Source organism: Panthera uncia, chromosome C2 (assembly GCF_023721935.1).
Source record: "Panthera uncia isolate 11264 chromosome C2, Puncia_PCG_1.0, whole genome shotgun sequence".
Lineage (NCBI taxonomy): Eukaryota > Metazoa > Chordata > Mammalia > Carnivora > Felidae > Panthera > Panthera uncia.
This window is the reverse complement of record NC_064810.1, coordinates 106936972-106956407: the sequence shown is the minus strand read 5'-3', so window position 1 is coordinate 106956407 and position 19436 is coordinate 106936972. Positions and strand designations below refer to the sequence as shown.

At 41.4% G+C, this 19436-nt stretch overlaps 1 protein-coding gene and 1 long non-coding RNA gene across 5 annotated transcripts in view; one reads left to right on the top strand and one right to left on the bottom strand.

Moving 5' to 3' along the window:
* Positions 1-12899, bottom strand: part of STRIT1 (small transmembrane regulator of ion transport 1) — a 48522-nt gene extending 35623 nt beyond the window's left edge. The window contains exons 1-2 of one of the 4 annotated variants that reach the window (XM_049628670.1): positions 12763-12899; positions 8123-8884 (exon numbers count right to left, since the gene is read on the bottom strand). The gene's annotated coding sequence lies outside the window, so the exon portion shown is untranslated. The remainder of the gene's footprint in view (positions 1-8122; positions 8885-12762) is intronic. The other 3 variants (XM_049628671.1, XM_049628673.1, XM_049628672.1) reach the window with 3 other exon arrangements.
* Positions 12900-12924: 25 nt separating this feature from the next.
* Positions 12925-17917, top strand: LOC125921229 (uncharacterized). Its single transcript, XR_007457347.1, has 2 exons — positions 12925-13051; positions 17525-17917. It is a non-coding gene; the product is annotated as an uncharacterized LOC125921229 (long non-coding RNA).
* The last annotated feature ends 1519 nt before the right edge of the window (positions 17918-19436 follow it).

Sequence of the window (19436 nt, the reverse complement as noted above, 5' to 3'; positions counted from 1 at the left end):
TTTTTTTATTTTTTTCCCCCATCAGCTTTGAGAGACACAAGTGAAATTTGGAAGACCCCAAATTTGGAAATTTGGAAATAGCCCCAGAGAGAAAGGTTGAGCAACCCAGTTAGAAAGAGTAAGAAACAGAACTTATTTTCTGAAACTTCTAACCAGAGGTCTCTTTAACTTTGACACCCAAGTAGAGACATGGATGGAATAGAACAGGCTTCCAAGACAGGTTATGGAAACCCAGTGTAATTCCTTTACCAGATTACTCTCTCAACTCTATAAATAGCATATGTGTCTCAGATGCCATTTGAACATTAGGCTTTGCTTCACCCTGACCATAGCCATGTTGTCTCTCTGCCAACTCCAAGATGGCAGCATCAGGCTTTTACTGGAAATGTTTTCTATAGCCTGCATAGTGGATGCTAATGATACAGTTCCCTGCCCCTGCCTGAACAACCCCATGATTTTCATAATATCAATCCATACAGACAGTGGTCATTTGATAAGGAAAAGCATCCATTCTGTAAACTGTATTGAGCTATGAACACCTTGAGCTTGAAAAAAAAACAAACTGAAAAATGTCAAATATTGCATCCCATGCACGAAAAATTGGGGAGCTTCAGCCTAAAATAAATTTTTAAATACACCTTGATTTTATTACTAAAGAGACAGATTTTGTTTCATAAAAGATAGTACAAAGTTTCAAATTCCTCTATTTCCTAGATAAATAGAATTTATGTCATTTATTTATATATTTGATACATCTATCAATTGAAATTTCTAGGTGCCATTTTGATATAAAATCTATTTTGTTTCATTTGTTAATTTCTAAATCTGGCAAGAGATCATCATGATAAAAGCACAATACTTTCTTTAAGAGGCATATGTCAACAATCTCAGTTGAATATCTCTTGTGGCTTAGTTAAAAGGTGGACAAAAGTTACTAAGTTCAATTATGACTCCCCCCAAAAAATCCTAAAAATGGATTTATAAAAATGGATTTTTCATGCAAGGTACAGGGCATGTGCATATAAACTGGTACAAAGTAGTACCAGTTTAGGCTATTTCTTTGAAATTTTCATTGTTATTTATGTGTGTGGTTTGAGTCACAACAGTGAAGAAATAAATCATAAGGAAAAAAATCCAGTTCTATGTGTGTTCGGCTGCACTAATTATTTCTTATGAACAATATCAAGCATTTTAATTTTTCATTCTAACGAAGATGAAAAAAGCTAGTGGATAAATCATATAAAGACACTATTAAAAGAGGCCATGATTACCATACTGAACAATATTTTATAATTTTTTAAAGACCATTCCAATATATCCAAAGAAGGAATGAGGTTTTAGGAATATTTGCAATAAGTAAAAGAGTCATTTATTTTTTTTATTTTAGAATTTTCTACTAGACACTAAAGTGAAAAATACAAATACTAAATTTTTTGTGTTAATATTCCAGACAGTCAATATTAACTTTTCCAGAAGAGTTTATCTTACTAGGATTGAGCATGGACACTGAGGAAGCTCACACCATTAAATGGGAAAACAGTTCCCATTCAGTCTGTTTGCAGGGAAACAGACTGTGAGCCCGAGGTTAGCACCCAGGAGGCTTCCCTGGGGGCTCTGAGGAATGACATGGTGAGGTAAAAAAGAGATGTGGAACTGGGCAGAAGGCGAGGTTAAACTGTGATGCAGCTGTGATCAAGATCTCAGTCAGCCTCAGTGAATCCCATAGGAGGCCATGAAGCTGGGATGGCCCTCAGGGCCATGCAAGCTTGAGACAAGGAGGCCAGGCCTTTGTACCTCCACATCGACCGGATTTTGGACGTAGGCCACCCTAGGAAGGAGATGGAAACTGGGGCAAGGTCACCCCCTAAGGCTAAGAGCAATGCCTGGGGAAGGACTCAGCTGTGAACTGGCGGGCCGTGATCCTTGGGGCAGCTGGTGGACTGAAGGAGTCCTGGGCATTGCGTAAAGCCACTACCTGTCCCTGGTGTGGTGGACCGTTACCAATCAGCGATATTGAGCTGCAAGAATTCCTGACATTAGTAAAATGCAAAGAGAACTTCATTTCATGCTTGTCTACTCAGGTAAAATCCAAAGAGGAAAAATCACCAGGACAAAAAAAAAAAAAAAAAAAAAAAAAAAGCTGGAGTATAAGTTTGGTAAGAGCAGAAATAGATGTAATGCCATTCTGAGATCACTGACCTCTGCTGAAGTCTGATACTTATGTATTTAGAGTCTATCCCCCACCACATGCACATACCATACACAGCATGATCCTTGAGTCAAGAAAATTTCATCTAGCAATAGCTCCTGGCCAGACAAGTGTGACATCACCCTGATGAGCAGACATCAAGTGAAGAACTCTGCATGCCATTAGATACTCAGGCCCAAATTCAAAACATGTGCTCATAGGTAGATAATATGAATGCACAGGGACACTGACTTAGCCAGGAACATTTTATTTCCCTCATTACAGTGTTTCGGCTGCCGAGGAAGTTCTGTTTCCAAACACCTAATCCCAATAAAATGTAAAATGTAAAATGTAAAATGTAAACTATTTCTTTTTCTCAGTCTTCACTGCTTCTCAAAACTAGAATGGCTCGCACCAGCCACCCCACCAAATTCCCTGAAATTTTTTTGCCAATTAACAAAATATAATACAAACAAGTACATGTTGCCGTCAGTTACATTCACTAAAACCAACCTGAAAAGCAGAAAATCATTAATTATTTTTAAGTCAAATGTACAGAATATTAGAAATTGCATTGACTTTTTTAGTGGCACAGTTTGGGGTATAATCCGTGAAATCTGTCATGCATTTTTCCTCAACCAGAAGCCTACCTTTTTTTTTCAAGGTTAATACACACAAATAGTTTCAGAATCATTTCTACACCTAAGATACATTGACTAAGCTATTATCTGTGAAGCATACAGTGGCAGAGCAAGAAAGGATCTTAGGTTGCCTAGTTTGACCTGTTTTACAGATAGGAAAGTGAGACCAGAAATGGGAAGACACTAACCAAAGGACGTACAGCTAATTAGTAGCCACTGACACAAGGAAACCCAAATCCCAGAGCGGGGTTCCTTCTGCAATAATAGCTTCATTAAGAAGCTATTCATTAATAGCATTCAGAAGTTTCAATGCATTCTTGTTTTCTACCATCACTGCAACCAGTTCACACTGAATCTAGTAGGGGATTGTAGTTCCTAAAGCGGTAGGCAACACTAATGTTTAAATGTTTAAGCTACTTCAGTGTTTTGTGTGCAATCCAGGAAACTGTAGCCAGATTTTATATCTCGGGTAAACCTGTTTATGTCTTTTGCCTGGCCCTCAAAGCTGGGAAATGTGGTCACTGAGTCACAAAATTCAAATGCATCTAATATAAGTTCTTTACCTCGGCCCTAGGCCCATGCAGGATAGCTAAGCCCACGAGTGTCCTGTGTTGACAGAGCTGGCGTCTCTAATAGCTTCCAGCAATGTTCTGCCTGGCAAGAGGTTTCCAACTTGAGAGGACGCATGGCCTACAGCCAGCACCGATCATATAGCATGAAAAAATTAAAACCAGAATATAGTTTCAAAATCTGTAAGGCATTTTGAATGCCTGGCTTAACCGTGCACTGCAATTTTCATTCTAGCCTTCATACTTTATTCAGAACAGGATTTTGTGTGAGAATGTTTCAAGAGACTACAGAGGGAAAAAAACTCCATCATCACACATCTTCCCATACCTTTAAGCTTCTCTTAGCCATTTTTTCCCTTTTATTCCAGGTCTTTCAAGACAACAGAGAAAAAGAAAAAAAAAAACAATATACTTCTGCTGAGCATATTTTGTATATCACCGGTGGCGGATTAGCTCATTCCGTGCTCGTGAAGCTAAGGTTAAAAGTTCACCTGCAATAAGAGCTAATGACCTGCACTCTGACTTATGGCCCTAGACAGTGTTCCAGAACCTCATTACTTCTCTAATAAAAGATAGTAGGAAAACCTGATACATGAGTGAATGGCCTCCTCACAGGACTGGAAAATATCTTCAATGACACATCCTCCCCTGGAGGGCAGTATCACCATTCTTACATAAAAAGAGCAGAGGTGCTGACGTTTTTAAGAAACAAATTGCCTTCCAGGCCTCACCCTGAACGCTGGGGATGCAGTAATGAAGAAGTTAGGCACAGTCCCTGCCTTCTCAAAACTGTATTCTGAATTCTGCTTCTTCTGGGAGGCCTGTTGGAAAAGTTCACCTAACTCTGATTCCTTCTCGGAGCTTCTTCAGCAGGCAGGGTCTACAACTCAATGTTACAGGAATATTGGACTGGCACTGGCATTCTGCTTACTTCACTATCATTCATTCCTGCAATGCTATTAGTGTCATTTCCCTGGCTAGATTACACAATCTTTGATATCAAGAACCATTGCTTTTTATTCTCTATCTTGCTTGATACAAGTAAGATACAATTGATACAACTGATATTAATTACCTGTCGCCTTTTTTTGTCTCTGTTAAGCAGCTGAAAAAAATTACAGTTACGGAAAACCGAGTGATTTCAGACAAAGTTTGGACTGATAATTCATTTCCTTGAAAATTACCTTTCAAAACTTAGAGAATAATCTAATATTGATCCACATAATATGCAAAGCCTAGACATAAACTTATAAGTAATATATTCATACATGAACGTTAATACATAGTCTCTGTATAATATCAAGTAAAAATAAATTATTAACACTTTATAAGCATAGGAAAGAAAATAAAGATAGACACCAAAATACTAAGTGAAACCATATGAAATCGTGGCTTGTGTTGCTTAAGAATGTTCAGCTTCTAGCAAGTCTGTGGTTAAACCTGTTATTAATCATGTTTGGTTCTCAATGTGGACTTTATAAGTGAATTAAAATGCTCTTCATATGTTAGGGTATCTCTATTACTTTTCTGTTTTCCTCCAGTGAACATTTACAGTAAAATTAGAAAAACAATTTAAAAATTATTCTGATTTATTGACCATACTAGTAAAGGATCCTTTTTTAAAAATCTATGAAAAGACGGCCCTGTCCCAGGAAGTCTGGCATCTGTTTTCCTGAGTCTTGGTCAATCCAGCTCAGCGCTCCTTGAGAAGGCAGCTCTTTAGTGTCTAACACCCTCTAGTGAGCAGATCGCAAACCCTCGGTTCATTCTTGTAATTACGCTTGAGAACGGAGGGTCCCTATCCAGCATGGTTACTAACAGTTTTTAATTGCAGAGACTTGCAAGCATGCCTTACTAAATGAGCTCAGTTTTTGTTTTTTCAGACCATGTGAGTTCAATATTTCTACTCTTAATGGGTCCAGCTCTTATTTGACTTTCAGACTCAGAGCACAGTACCACAACATTTAGGACATCAGGGTGAGCTACATAATCCATGACATTTCTAACTTCAGTGCAACCTATCTCTATTACCTACTGCACTTGCTGCAGGGATAATGCCCACATGACTGACAGGAAGAACCACATTTGTAGCCAATACAGGAGGGCTGGTGGGGATTATTAAATGCCACATGATGGAGCTGTGCTCCTGAGCCAAACATGGCTTTGCATAGTTGGTTTTTATTCAGAAACTGGATAAATGTCATCTATACACTTTCAATTTGCCTTCTGTTGCACTCATACTGTGGGTTTACGTTAATTGTGAAAACTTTCATTCTATGCATCAAATAAATGAACATCTAAATATATGTACTCATTTATAATTTGTACTTCACTCACTTCCTAAATTTATTAACCATTGCATTCTGAGGTTGAATTTCTTCTTGAAAAAAAAAAACTTAACTTTATTTGAGAGACAGAGAGAGAGAGGCAGAGAGAGAGAGAGAGAGAGAGAGGCAGAGAGAGAGGGAGAGAGAGAATCCCAAAGGCTCCGTGCTGTCAGCGAAAGGCCCGATGCGGGGCTGGAACGTGTGAACTGTGAGATCATGACCTAAGCTGAAACCAAGAGTCCCACGCTTAACCAGCTGAGCCACCCAGGCACCACAATGAGGTTGAATTACTTCTGATGGAGACTTTTTGGCACATCTACAGGATAACTTCTTTCTTCCCCAGGAATGTCCCAACCAGTGAGTCGACACACTCTCACTTCCCTTTACACTGGGAGGTTTTGTTCTTTGTGAGCTACAAGCCTCAGGCTGAAACCCAGCTCCCATCACCTGCTTTCATTGGTTCAACAAGTATTTAATATTAAAAGTAAGTCGCATGGTGTTTTTTGCGATGTGCAGGATAGAAAGATGATTTTTTTTGTTTTGAAAGTTGAAAATTGCCCCAGAACAGATCATAAGCCAGAGGAGTTCTTATCTGTATGTAGCACCTCTAAGTAAGGCAGAATGTGACAAGTGGCCCCCGTGAAAGGTACAGATAATGGTGGGTCATGAGGGGGGAGTAGAGTCATCATCACAGATAGCTTCAGGGAGGACGTGGCCCTAGCGCTGAAATGATGACCCAACTCAAACTCTTTCTGGGGCCCGCTCCCGCCCCACCCTCCTCTGCCCCAGTCTCTCCTCTTCCAAGTGTTGGCTACTTTTCTTGCCTGTCACCTGTGAGAACTAAGTCATGGCTGAGGATTGGTCAGATGCCAAGGGGAAGGTGGGCCTGGGAAAAGGGAAAAAGAACAAAAAAGTCAGGACCCAGGAGAAGAGAAAGGCAGAATGTGTCCCGCGGAGACTGGTAAAGGTCTCATGCTTCAGGACTCAGGGCAACAAAAACCTACTACACGTCCCCTATTTAACATGCAGCTTGATGCAGGCCCAGGGGCAAGGGCATCGTGTAAGTAAAGCACACCTATGCCAGCACACGTAAGTGCTTAGAGCTCTGGGTAAGTACGTCCCCTCCATCTGCCCAGCCACAGCCATAGCACGGGAAGGAAGAGTTTCTTCCACTCCTGTGATAGCCAAGGGCCATCCAGCCCAGAGACAACACTGTCCTCGAGTTATCCCAGCAAATTTGAGGCTTTGAGTTCAGGTTCGCTTGGTTTGGGTCATCCTGTTTCATATATGTTGAAAAAGCAAGAAAAGACCCATCCTTCTTATAATAGGGAATAGGATGCACTTTTTCTTCAATGTCCTTAATAATCTCCTGCTATAAGTAATGGACAGGATGGAATAGACCCGGGGAAGGGTCCTTCAGGGACACAGACCCACCTTACATCCTCACAGAAGGATGAGAAAGGATGAATAAAGTTAGTGATTTACACTGTGTTAAGGATAAGTAAACAGATGCTTCCAGACAGTTTGTCCTAACAGTAGGAGGCATGTGTCAGTCTGTGAGTAGCTCGGGTCTCCACCTCACAGAGGACACCACGGGCTCACGTGTGCCCAGCGCACACACAGCTTCAGTCCTGGGACGCTGAGCCTGCTTCCCTTTCAGCTTCGCTCTCCCACCAAACAACTGGGAAAGGAGCGTTCTCTCTGAGCTCAAGGATCAGAACCATTCACTACAGAAGCTTCCACTTTGCCCCCAGAAGTGAAGGCAGCTGAGCGTGAATACGTGTCTGGAGAGACGAAATTTGGAGATACCCGGCTGGAATCCACGCCTCCTCATTCCCACAACTCTGCATCCACATGTCTCCGGGTGGCACCTGGCTTTTAGCCTGGGGCCTGGGGGGGGATAGGAGTTCCAGCATTATTAGCCATATAAACTGTTGTACGGGGGAAGCTTTGGTATACTACAGCAGTTTGGATTTAGTGCAGCACTGACTCAAGCAGATGGCAATGGAGAACTTCAAATTCCTCCATACGGGTAAGGAATCCACTTCATGCTTTTAAATAATTACAACAGTTTTTGTTCTGATACAGCCAATGTTTAGGTACAAAAAGAAAATAAGAATGACATTTATTTTTTCCCTTTTTGTCTGAAAGAAAGTCTAAAATCTAAGTTTATTAATTCATCTGACTCAAACTATGTTATGTTGTGGCTCTGAACAAGGCACAGCAGAGGCTCTGTGGGAGGATATTGAGATGAACAGGACATGATGCCCCATCAGATAAAAACCCGATGGCTCTGGTCTGTCCGTGCAAGGACATTCACAAATAGTTCAACAACCAGATGTTGGAGATAAGTTTAACAAGACCTACTTACTTCTGACTCTAAATATGAAGACTTACTGAAATCATGAAGGCAGCTGGACCAGATCAGCAATCCCCAGATCTGGCTGATGTTTTTCAAGTTCTTCTTCCAGGTATTCTGATTTACTGGGCCCGCATAAGGACAGTGACGGATGTATTTTTAAGCTCCCCAGGAGAATCTGATAAATGCGATGTCAGATGTGGGATCTTCTTGCCACTAGATGACCTTTGATGTCCCTTCCAAATACGAAAGGCCCTCATTACTGTGAAAGACAGTCAAGGCAAAGGAACTGGCTCCTGCTGGGCCACTTGCCTGCTCAGCTGAGCCAGAGCTGAGAGTTCTGAGAGTTTTAATAGCAATCCATTTGGAAAGAGAGATGGGCCTTTTATTCTGCATATGGATCTCACAATGTGTATTGTAACCAAACGTGGTTATCAATATGCCATTAATGCCATTTCCAAAAAAAGAGCCACTATTTCAGTCTTTCAGAAAACAGCGGATGTAGTGAATACATTTTTGAAGAAACATGTCAACATTTGTGATTACTGAGCAGAAACCGACATGATGCATGATATTGCTAATCTGCTTTACTTGAAAGCAACTGGAGCATGAGCGTTAGCATATATTCCTTTTTCAGGGAGCCAATTTAACTAAAAGCCAAACAGACAGTACAAAGCTTTGTAACTTAGACAGAAATAGTTATTAAAACTGTCAAGGGCAACACACTTAAGGATGAAAGTAAACTGCAGCTGACGGGTTCTTGTTACTTGCTCATATCCATATTTCCCTTGGATCCATGCCTGTCAATTCAAAATTAGTAAGCTCCAATGAGTAATTTATTTTATTTTGATGGAAGTGTCTGAGATTCTTTGGGGAGGGGGTGGAGATAACTATTTCTAAAATAAAAATAATGCACCCCTGCTGATTATTAGCTGATATACATATACATTTAAATTTACATTACATAAATTTCATCTTACATATAAATCTCCCAAGCATCCACTCCAGGAATATGCTATATTTATAAGGATCTTAGAATAAGGGTCTTCAGCTCCAATGTTTTTCTTCCAGTTCCTGTAACCATCACCATCAGTGCCATTCTTTTGATATTTACCATCTATTCCCGATTTGTGACAATGCATCATTCTGGTCCTCCTCTTTGCAGGAGGGGGTTATGATGTGATAGATGGAGTCCACTGGGTCTGTGGGCCCACCAAATAAGATTTACCTTGTTCCTGAATTCATAATTGGGACTGGCATGCTTAATCAATGCTTTTGTCGGTAGCTATAACACAAGTTGGGGCCTCAACTTGTGAGATAAGGGGTATCATGGTGGGGAAAGTCAAACTGAAGCCTCTGAAAATGCCCACCACCAACTTTTAAAAAATATCAGGTCCAAGGGGTGGGGAGATGGCAGGAATCAATGCTACCCTTAAGGACCTAAAGGATGAAAGATGGTCGTTAAAATTTTTTTTTTTAAAAAAAGGGGATGCCTGGGTGGCTTCGTTGGTTAAGTGTCCGACTTCGGTTCAGGTCATGATCTCACAGTTTGTGAGTGTGAGCCCCACATCAGGCTCTGTGCTGACAGCTCGGAGCCTGGAACCTGCTTCAGATTCTGTGTCTCCCTGTCTCTCTCTACCCCTACCCTGCTTCTGTTCTCTCTCTGTGTGCGTGTGTGTGTGTGTGTGTGTGTGTGTGTCTCAAAAATAAATAAATGTTAATTTTTTTTTTTTTTTAAAGGGATGCAGGATGGTGGTACCCATCAGATCTTCATTTCATTCTCCTGTCTGGCCCATGGAGAAACAAACAGGCTCTAGAGTGGAATATTGAAAACTCAACTAAAGAATAGCCCAATTGCAGCCACTATGCCAGATGTGGTATTTTTCTGGCCATTGATTTGACATATCTTCTTTTCTAATCAGAGAAGTTCAGGGGCACCTTGGTGGCTCAGTCAGTTGAGTGTCTGGCTCAGGTAATGATCTCATAATTCGTGAATTGAAGCCTCTTGTCAGGCTTGTTGCTGTGGGTGCAGAACCAGCTTGGGATTCTCTGTCCCCCTCTCCCTCCTCCCCCTCCCCAACTCATGCTTTCTCTCAAAATTGAATAAACGTTTGTTAAAGAAAAGGAGATCAGAAACAGTTTCCATTCACATGGAATAGGCAGGACTGTACAAACCCCGAGCCATGTCAACTCTCCTTCCACTGGTAACAATATACTCCAAAGATGTGTGGACTATGTGGATATCCCACAAAGAATCACACTGATGCATTACGTATATAACATTATGCTAATTGGCCAGGATGAGTTGAGAAGTCTAGCGTGCCGGAGGCTTTGGAAAGACTCATGTGCTCCAGAAGGTAAAAGATAAGCCTTACAAAGATTCAAGGGACTTCATCAATAAAAATCCTGGAGTCGAGTGGCAAGAGGCATGCCAGTAAATCCTCTCCAAAGGAAAAGACAAATTATTATATCTTACACCTTCAACCTTGAAAACGTTAGCTCAGCGCATTGAGGTTCTACAGGCGGCATGTGCCACACCTGGGAATATGCTTCAGTCTCCATAGTGGGTGACACAAAGTCCACCAGCCTTAAGTGGGACCCAGAGAAGAGAAGAGCTCTACAGCAGGTCTCGGCTCTGGTGCACAAGGAGTCCTGTCACCTGGGCCTGTGAACCGGCAGACCCTATAGCGTGAGAGATAGTAGCTGTGGGAAGAGACGCCGTGTGGAGTGTGTAGTAAACCCCAGTGGAGGATGACCACACAGGCCCTGGGCGTCTTGCACACGGCCATGTCCCATGCAGGAAAGAATTCAAGGCCTCTTGAAAAACACCTTCTCGGGGCTCCTGGGTGGCTCAGTCGGTTAAGCGTCTGACTTCGGCACAGGTCGTGATCTCACAGTTCATGGGTTCGAGCCCTGCGTCTGGGCAGCTCAGAGCCTGGCGCCTGCTTTGGATTCTGTGTTTCCCTCTCTCTCTGCCCCTCCCCCATTCATGCTCTGTCTCTCAAAAATAAATAAAAGTTAAAAAAAAATTAAAGAAAAACACCTTCTCATTTGCTCCTGGGCTATGTGTGAGGTTGAGTGGTTGGCCATGGGACACCACCAGAGCAATCATGCATCCAGAACTGCTCAGCATGAGCATGGGCCTATTATCAGACCCACCAAGTCATAGTGTCCAGTGAGCCCAGCAGCAATTCATCACAAGATGGAAATAGTATGTCTGGGATCCCAAATGAGCAAGATCAAAGGGCACAAGCAAGTTGTGTGAGCCGGTAGCTCAGACCCCCTTGTCAACCACGTTGTCGTTTTCTCAACGCAAAGCCACAGCCATATGGGGGATCCCTTACGAGCAGCTGACCATGGTTTGGGGATGGGTTGGCTCAGTAGGTGGTACAAGCTGAAAATGGATGGCGGCTGTTTTAGCCTCACTCATATGTGGCCAAAAAAGAATGGTTTCAAGTCCTCTGAATGCTTATATCAGGACCAGAAAATGATCTGGCCCGTGGAAATTAAAGACCAACAACATCTGACCCACCCTGAAAGGATTTATTTTCCAACTGATTGATACCCAGGATACTATTACTGTTATAGGTATTCAATATCCAGCAGATACTTTTTCATGGTAACTGACAACCTGAAAGCCAGCCAGCTGAGCTACCTACCCTCAAACTAATTGCAAATGATGCTTTTCAGAGTCCCAGATCCCTTCAGTGTCCAATATCATCATCTTCACCTGCTGAGGGTATAAGGCTTTGATATTGGGTCACCTTAGAATACAAAACAGGTTTTGCCAGAAGCCCACAGGCAGGATGCAGACACGTCCCTGGGAATTTCACAGGAACAAATTCAAAGCTTTTTCCATACTAATTATATTAAGACCAAGGAGACCTAGCTGCCACGTACAATAGACCTAAAATAAAAAGTCCAGTTCTTTAAAAAGTGGCAAACTGGGATGCCTGGGTAGCTCAGTCGGTTGAGCATCCGACTTCAGCTCGGGTCATGATCTCGCGGTCTGTGAGTTCGAGCCCTGTTTCGGGCTCCGTGCTGACAGCTCAGAGCCTGGAGCCTGCTTCGGTTTCTGTGTGTGTGTCTCTCTCTGCCCCTCCCCCACTCATGTTCTGTCTCTCTCTCTCTCTCTCTCTCTCTCTCTCTGTCAAAAATAAACATTAAAAAAAATTTTTTTAAGTGGCAAGCAATTAGACTTTATTCCTTCTTGTAAAACTTATTGAGAAAAGGCAGTACATTTTATATATGGGAAAACATGCATAGTCATTTTAATTATACCACATTCAGGAATCCCGCCCGGTGCCTCCTTTTGCACCATCCCAGGAACCTAATTAGCTTTCTGGTTATGACTTCATCTTGCTGCCACACTTGGAATGACCACCATTCAAACACAATCATACTGACATGCAACATGCTGCACTGTGACATGGTCAGTGCCATGTGGCAGCGCTTTCTGCCAAGTCTGACATGTGCTGCCTCCTCTGGCTGACTGGTATCTGAACCTGACAGAGGCTGTACAAAACCTTTCTGCTACCTGTTCAGGAGGCAGTGCATGCCAGGGGGCCAAATCATTCTGCTTTCTTAATCCTGTATTCCCTTAGCATATGGAAAGAAACAGGAGAGTCTTCCCGACCTGGACCTGGGCAAAACTGTCAACCATTCAAGAGAAACTTACAGCCAAAAAGAAGCATGGCATGGGATTCCTCTGGACTAACCTTCACATTTTGCAAACTGAAGACCCATGCTGTAAGTAGTGGATGAGGCTTTGACAAGGCCACTCAGCTAGAGAGCAGGAAACGCTGGTGGGGGCGCCATTATGACAGCACACTCTGCCAAAGCTGCATCATCAACCAACTGGGTGGGTTGCCCTAGAAATCCTCCCTCTAGTTCCTGCCCCCCGCACAGCTCCAGCTCGTTCTCTGGTTACTGCCCCTCTGCTCCATCTCTGGCATCTCTCTGGTCTGGTCGGTGCCAACTGTTTCTCTTGGTATATGCTATCAGCTGGGATCTGGTCAAGAGAATAGTTATGCTAGGTATTTAAAACAGAGGGGATTTAACTCAGGACTTGGTTGTATGGTTGTTGGAGCACTGAAAGAGCAAAAATTCGCAGGCTAAAATAATCTGGATATTACTAACTGCAGGAAGCAGCTACCACCACCACAGGTGGGGGAACAACAGGAAAGAAGTGGTATCATCAGAGGCCAGGCATTCACAGGGGGGCTCCCCAGGGTGCAGGTGCCCCAATGGCCAGGGCTATAGCCCTCAGCTGGTGCCTTGAGGCTGGTGCCTGGCTCTATAAAGAAATTGTCATATGATTGTTGCTGGTCAAATCATTCCAATAGGAGTTATACTATCGCTAAAGAAAACAAACCGCTTATGTAAAGAAACTGTTTTATAGCAACTGAAAGCCTGTTATGCTAATGAAAGATCATTTTATGTAATCATTAAAGCCCAGTCCCTTAAGGATATATACTAGGCAAAACTTTGCTGCCTGGCTCAAATTACTGCATATAGTTGACAATAATCAAAAACCATTTCTTCAAATTCTGTAATTAAGACTGCTCACTCAAATTTGACTTTCGCCTTATCCCAGCTTGTCTGAATTGGTACAGTTCTTACCAAAAGCAATAAATCAAAACCATCATAATTAAACTATTGTGGTCAGCCTCATCCATCATAGGTCTATCATAATTGGACCTATAATTGCTTTTGTCATTGCCTCAGCTTTTATTAACAAAAATACTTGCTAGTCTTTAATAAGAGTCAGTTATATACCAGGTAATTTATAAAACTTTCACTTGATCATCACAACTTATCTGTGAGGTTTAAGTATTATTATTTCCATTTAAAAGTAAGGAAGGAACTATGAAAATTTCCATGACTCGCATTCGCAAAGTTTTTTAAGGGGTTACTTATGACTTACAATATTAATCTCTGTCTTCTATGCTATTACAGAGATTAGATGAAATTATATAAAAAATAACCCAAAAGAACACGTAATAAAAAAAAAAAACTATCCAAAATGGAGCATATGGAGAATTTTTGTAATTTTTTTTCATGTTTGTTTATTTTTGAGAGAGAGAGAAATAGAGTGTGAGCAGGGAAGGGTTAGAGAGAGAGGGAGATACAGAATCTGAAGCAGACTCCAGGCTTTGAGCTGTCAGCCCAGAGTCCCACACAGCGCACGAACATGCAAACCTTGAGATCATGACGTGAGCCAAAGTCAGACGCTTAACCGACTGAGCCACCCATGCACCCTCCATATGGAGAATTTTTATCATAGTTGTTGCAACATCTATGTCAACTAATTCTCTTGTGAGAGAATCCATTTCTGTTATCCTAAGCCACCCAGTTTGTGTGCCTTTGCTATGACAGCTCCAAGAAACTAATATACCTGGTCATTTGGATTGGATGCTGGCTGGATATTGTAAATTTTACATTTTGCGGGGTACTGGATTTTGTTGTAGCACTTTAAGGAGTATTGGACTCTATTTTAGCATGCAGTTACTTAGGCCCAAGTTACTTAGGAACAGTTTCATCCTTTTGAAACTTGCTTTAAAGTTCACCAGGATGGGTCAGGAGAAACTGGCAGTCTCGTGCTAACCCCCTTCTTCTCATCCTACTCAATGTCCACATCTTACAAGGCCTCCCCACTCTAGCTTGTGGGGATATGATATACTCCCAACCCAGTGTGAACTCTGGGACATGTTTGATCTAGTGCTGGCTGAGTGTCTTCTCACACACGAGCAGATCAGAGCTCGGCCAAAGACCAGAGAGGACCCATCTGGGTGTCTCAGAAACTCTCTGTAGCTCTCTTCCCTGATATTCTGTCCCACAAACTCCAGGCATCTAGCCCCCAGAATTCCAATTTCAAGCTCTTCAACTCAGCCAGACTTCCAGACTTGCAGCCTGGAAACTGCCTTTGGGCAACAGTTTGGGTCAGTTCCAGAGCTCATCTTATTGATTTGGTTGTCCTTTCCTCAAGGATCACAGTCCTGCATTGCTTCGTAGCCAATGTGTGGAAACCTTTGTTTCCTACATTTTGTCTGGTTTTCCTTTTTTATGTTAGAGATTGAATCCAGTCTCTGTTACGTGTTACCATGGCTAGAAAGTATGTTAGTTATTTTTTAAGTAAACAAGAATATGGTGTTTTGAATGTTTCATTTTTTTCCTCCTTCTTAGGATCTGGATGGCACATCTCACCTCACTACTCCAGGCTAATGCTTAACATATCATGTATATTTTTGGCACCATGAGGTTTTTCTGTGAAGTCTCCAAGAAAGAGAAATCTAAAAGTTGAACCAGATCCTGACAGGCCAGACCCTAGGAACCCCAAATTCAATAAACATCTCACATTACTAATGACTGTTGGAGGCAAACTGGTGACAGAAACTATGTTCTGCTCTCTAAGTGATTTCATAAGCTAAGCAGATGGCAAACTTCCTCACTAGCTAACAGGTGCAAATGGTCTGATTCCCACCAATTCCCACCAATAATCTTTACCTCAGCACTGTGCTGGACTGGAGGCAGGGCAGGAGGTTGTGAGGGAGACAAGAAGCAATCAGCGCAAATGAAAGCAGATTTCTTGTACGGGGTGTGATGCGATCATCAGAAACCAGGAAATTTACATAAGAGTAAGTTAGGCAAAAAGCAACAGTTTACTAAAATATGCTAAATTACATAGACTTTATAAACACGTCAAATTCTACAGGCTGACATTTTTATAGCAGTTATGGATTACAAGATATCCCCATATTTATTTATTTGCTTCAACCCTACTTCATCCCAGGCTTCAATTTTTCAGCTAATGGAAATTCCATTTTCCAGATGCTGAGGCCAAATGGGGGTCATTATTGGCTCTTCCTGCTCATATATCTTCGATGAAATCCATCAGCAAATCTAGTAAGCTCTAAGTATAAAACAGATCTAGCTGCAACCACTCCTGGATACCCTTGATGCCCGAGAGACTGTCATCTCTCTCCTGGATTCCCAAAAAAGCATCCTCACTGGTGAACCTGCTTCCAGCCCAGCTCTCCAAGACTATTCTCAATCCAACTATCAGAATGATCCTAAATCAAATTATGTCAGTCCTCTGCTCAAAACCCTGCAATGTCCCCCTATTTGTCTCAGAGAAAAAGGCAAAGTACTTAAAATAGCTAAGACCCCAGAGGACCCAACTACTCTGCCCCCACAACTGCTTCTTCTTACCTTGCTCTATTTTTCTTTTCTTTTAATAAGACTTTCATCATCTAGCATGCTATGTAATTCAGTTATGCCAAAGGGCAATACAGTCTAGCCAATTATCAATGTTGATTGATAAGATGTTGACATGTATTCCCTCGACTAAGGCATTTTACAAAGGCAAGTTTATATACTGTTACTAACTAACCTCAGCTAGCAGAAGCTGACCTTAGCAGGAGCCTATAGAACAGTTTGATGTAGATAAGGGTGAGCTGTGCCCCCCCTCTTGCTATTCAGGCTATAACAAAAGCAAAGGTAACATGTATACAGGTACGTGTTGACCACACACTCATTAGCAAGCAGCACAAAACTCCACGTAAGCTAACAGAAGTCCCATCTTCCTGGATCCCTTTTAGGTTTCCTGACAAGTTCACTTGAGGCAGATACAACAGCACATAGAGGCAACATTCTGTTAGACTTTTAGGCATCAGCAAGCAATCATCTTACACCAATGGGACACGGGACAATTAGGGACTGAGAGTGTGGTATCTTCCCTAAGGATGTAGACTGTAGGCCTCCTCCAGTTTTTACATCTTATTCATGCAAGAGGAACAGCCAATCCTTATATGTTGACTATCTCACATTGCTTACAAAGGAGAGCCTATTTCTAACATGCATTATGTATGCAACAGATTCCGCGTTTTGACAATAACAGCTCTGACATCTAACTCTAATTGAATGTCTAATTATCATAGCCTTGATTTGATCAAGATACAAATAACAAAGCTTATGGTAGCCATGTTGTGTATGAGGCTTCTCTTTTCTAGTAGCCTGGGTGGCTCAGTCAGTTCAGCGTCTGACTCTTGATTTCAGCTCAGGTCATGATCTCCCGGTCGTGGCATTGAGCCCCGCATCAGGCTCTGTACTGAGCATGGAGCCTGCTCAAGATTCTCTCTCTCTGTCCCTCTGCCCCTCTCCTGCACTCTTGCTTTCAATCTCTCTATATATGTATATAAAAAAGTAATAAAAATAAAGAGAGAAAGATTTTGTAGCACATGGCAATTTAACAGGCACCTCTAGTGACAAATAGTTCAGTGCCTACTATTTTCACTATAACAAGCACCAACACAGAGTGTTCATTATATTTTATTATGTTTTATGTATTACATATTTATTTATTAAATATAACAAGTAAATATATTATGTATTTATTATAGTTATTGTTTCCTTTTTTTTTTTTTTTTTCCTTTTCACAGCCACAACTAATGATTAATTCCTGGCATCATGTAACAAGCTGTGGAAGAAACTGAAAATCCAGTCATAAAAAAAGGACTCCAAAGGGCAGGAATGTTACATCAAAATTTCCTAAGCATAAGTAACTGCCCTCTCCCCAACCAAAAACTTCTTAGGTCTGTGGGAAGAAGAGATGAAAGAAAGATGGCCTTTTTACAAGATCAGAAAATTCCCAGGCAATCAGTGTCTGGGCAGTGTCAGGGCAATCAGAGTCTGAAGTGTCAATCATTTTTATTTTTTTAAGCACTTTCTTGGATGTTTTATGATTTGAATGATTCTGTTGTGAGTGTAAAATAATTGGCTTTTCCATTTAAAAAAGCAATAATGTGTTTCTAGTAAAAATGCTAGATTAAAAATACTCTCTTGTCATATGCCAATATTTTTTTCATTTTTATGTTTGCTAATGTCTCGAGGCAGATAGAAACATCAGATAAGCTAGAAGTGAATTTCAATATAAAAATTATTCGTTGTACGTGAGTCAACAATATTCCCCACAGAAAGCTCTGCCGAGTGCTATCAATCTAAAAAATATTGCTCTATCAAGCCATGCATCATCCAGAGAGAGTTATAAAATAAAATCTTTCTTGATTTCTTTATTGGGTTTTGCCAAGCAGTATTTCCACTGTTTACATCTTTCAGATTACAAGGTGTCTAAAATGAACGATTTAAAAAGAGATCTTGAAGTGTTCCATGGAAAGCCACCCGGTCTTTCCAAATTTTCAGTTATGGATGAAGAAAAACAGAACACATGTTGATGCTGGCAGGGCCAAAGTGGGGTTAAAAAATGTTCCTGCCTTTGCAGAAGGCATGATTTGGTGTGGGCCTTAGAGAATTGTTGGAACTTGGCTCATGGAGAGAGACAGCACCATTTCAGGTGAGAGCCGAGCACAAGTCTGTCACGGAGACCGGAACGAACATTAGTCAGCATGAGAGGGAGGGCTGAGGAAGGAGAGCAACGAGGGAGACAGGTTATAAATGAGGCACTGAAGCAAATCAGTTTGACAACTAAGGTGCGTGATCTAAGAAGCAAATTGAGTACTTGTTGAGGGCATGAGCAAGCAGAGGTCCCTGAAAAGGAGAAATATTAAACTTGGCCAAGTTTATCAAGAATTTTGCAAACCAAAATTCTAAGAAGGGGCTATTTACCTTCCAGAGTAGATGTAACCTGTGTCTTTTATGGGTCAGGGGATGCTTTACTTTGAATCATGTAAGATAAATATTGAGGGGTGGTGACACCATCATTCCTTAGTCCGGGGCCCTAGAGCAGGAAGCTTGGAAAGGTAAGAGAAAAAAAATCCACTGACTTAGCAGGGGAAGAAAGTAGAGCCTTGCAAGGATTAACTGAGCAGTGCTCTACAAGGTGGAGGAGAGCACAGTGAGAATTCCTCCATTCCAGGTGTGAGATGATCGGGGCACTGCCAGGAGGACTAACCCATGGGTAATTTTGAAAACAACGTCATTCACCATTACAAAAAGGCAGTGGGGTTGAAAGTAGCATAATCCATTTTCATTCTCTTTTTGTATGGCAGAATTACCCTATGTATGTAGGTTAAATGCAGCTAAATCTGTTAATGCTGTTTGTATAATAATCTCCCAATAATAACATCAAATCTTATAAAATATGCATATATGGAGATAGGTAGGTAGATCTGTAGATGCAGAGATAAAGTTGGTTAAGTTACTAAAGTTACTTTAATTCACAATAAAACTAAAAGATATTCCCACAAGGTTCATGTATTTTTAACACAAACTTCCTCATATACGCTGAATTGTAAAAATAATGCCAAAAAAAAAAACAATTTTGCTGTAAGTCCGACTTAAAATTAATGTCTTAATTTTACCTCTTTTAAAACCTAGATAGAATTTTAGAAAATC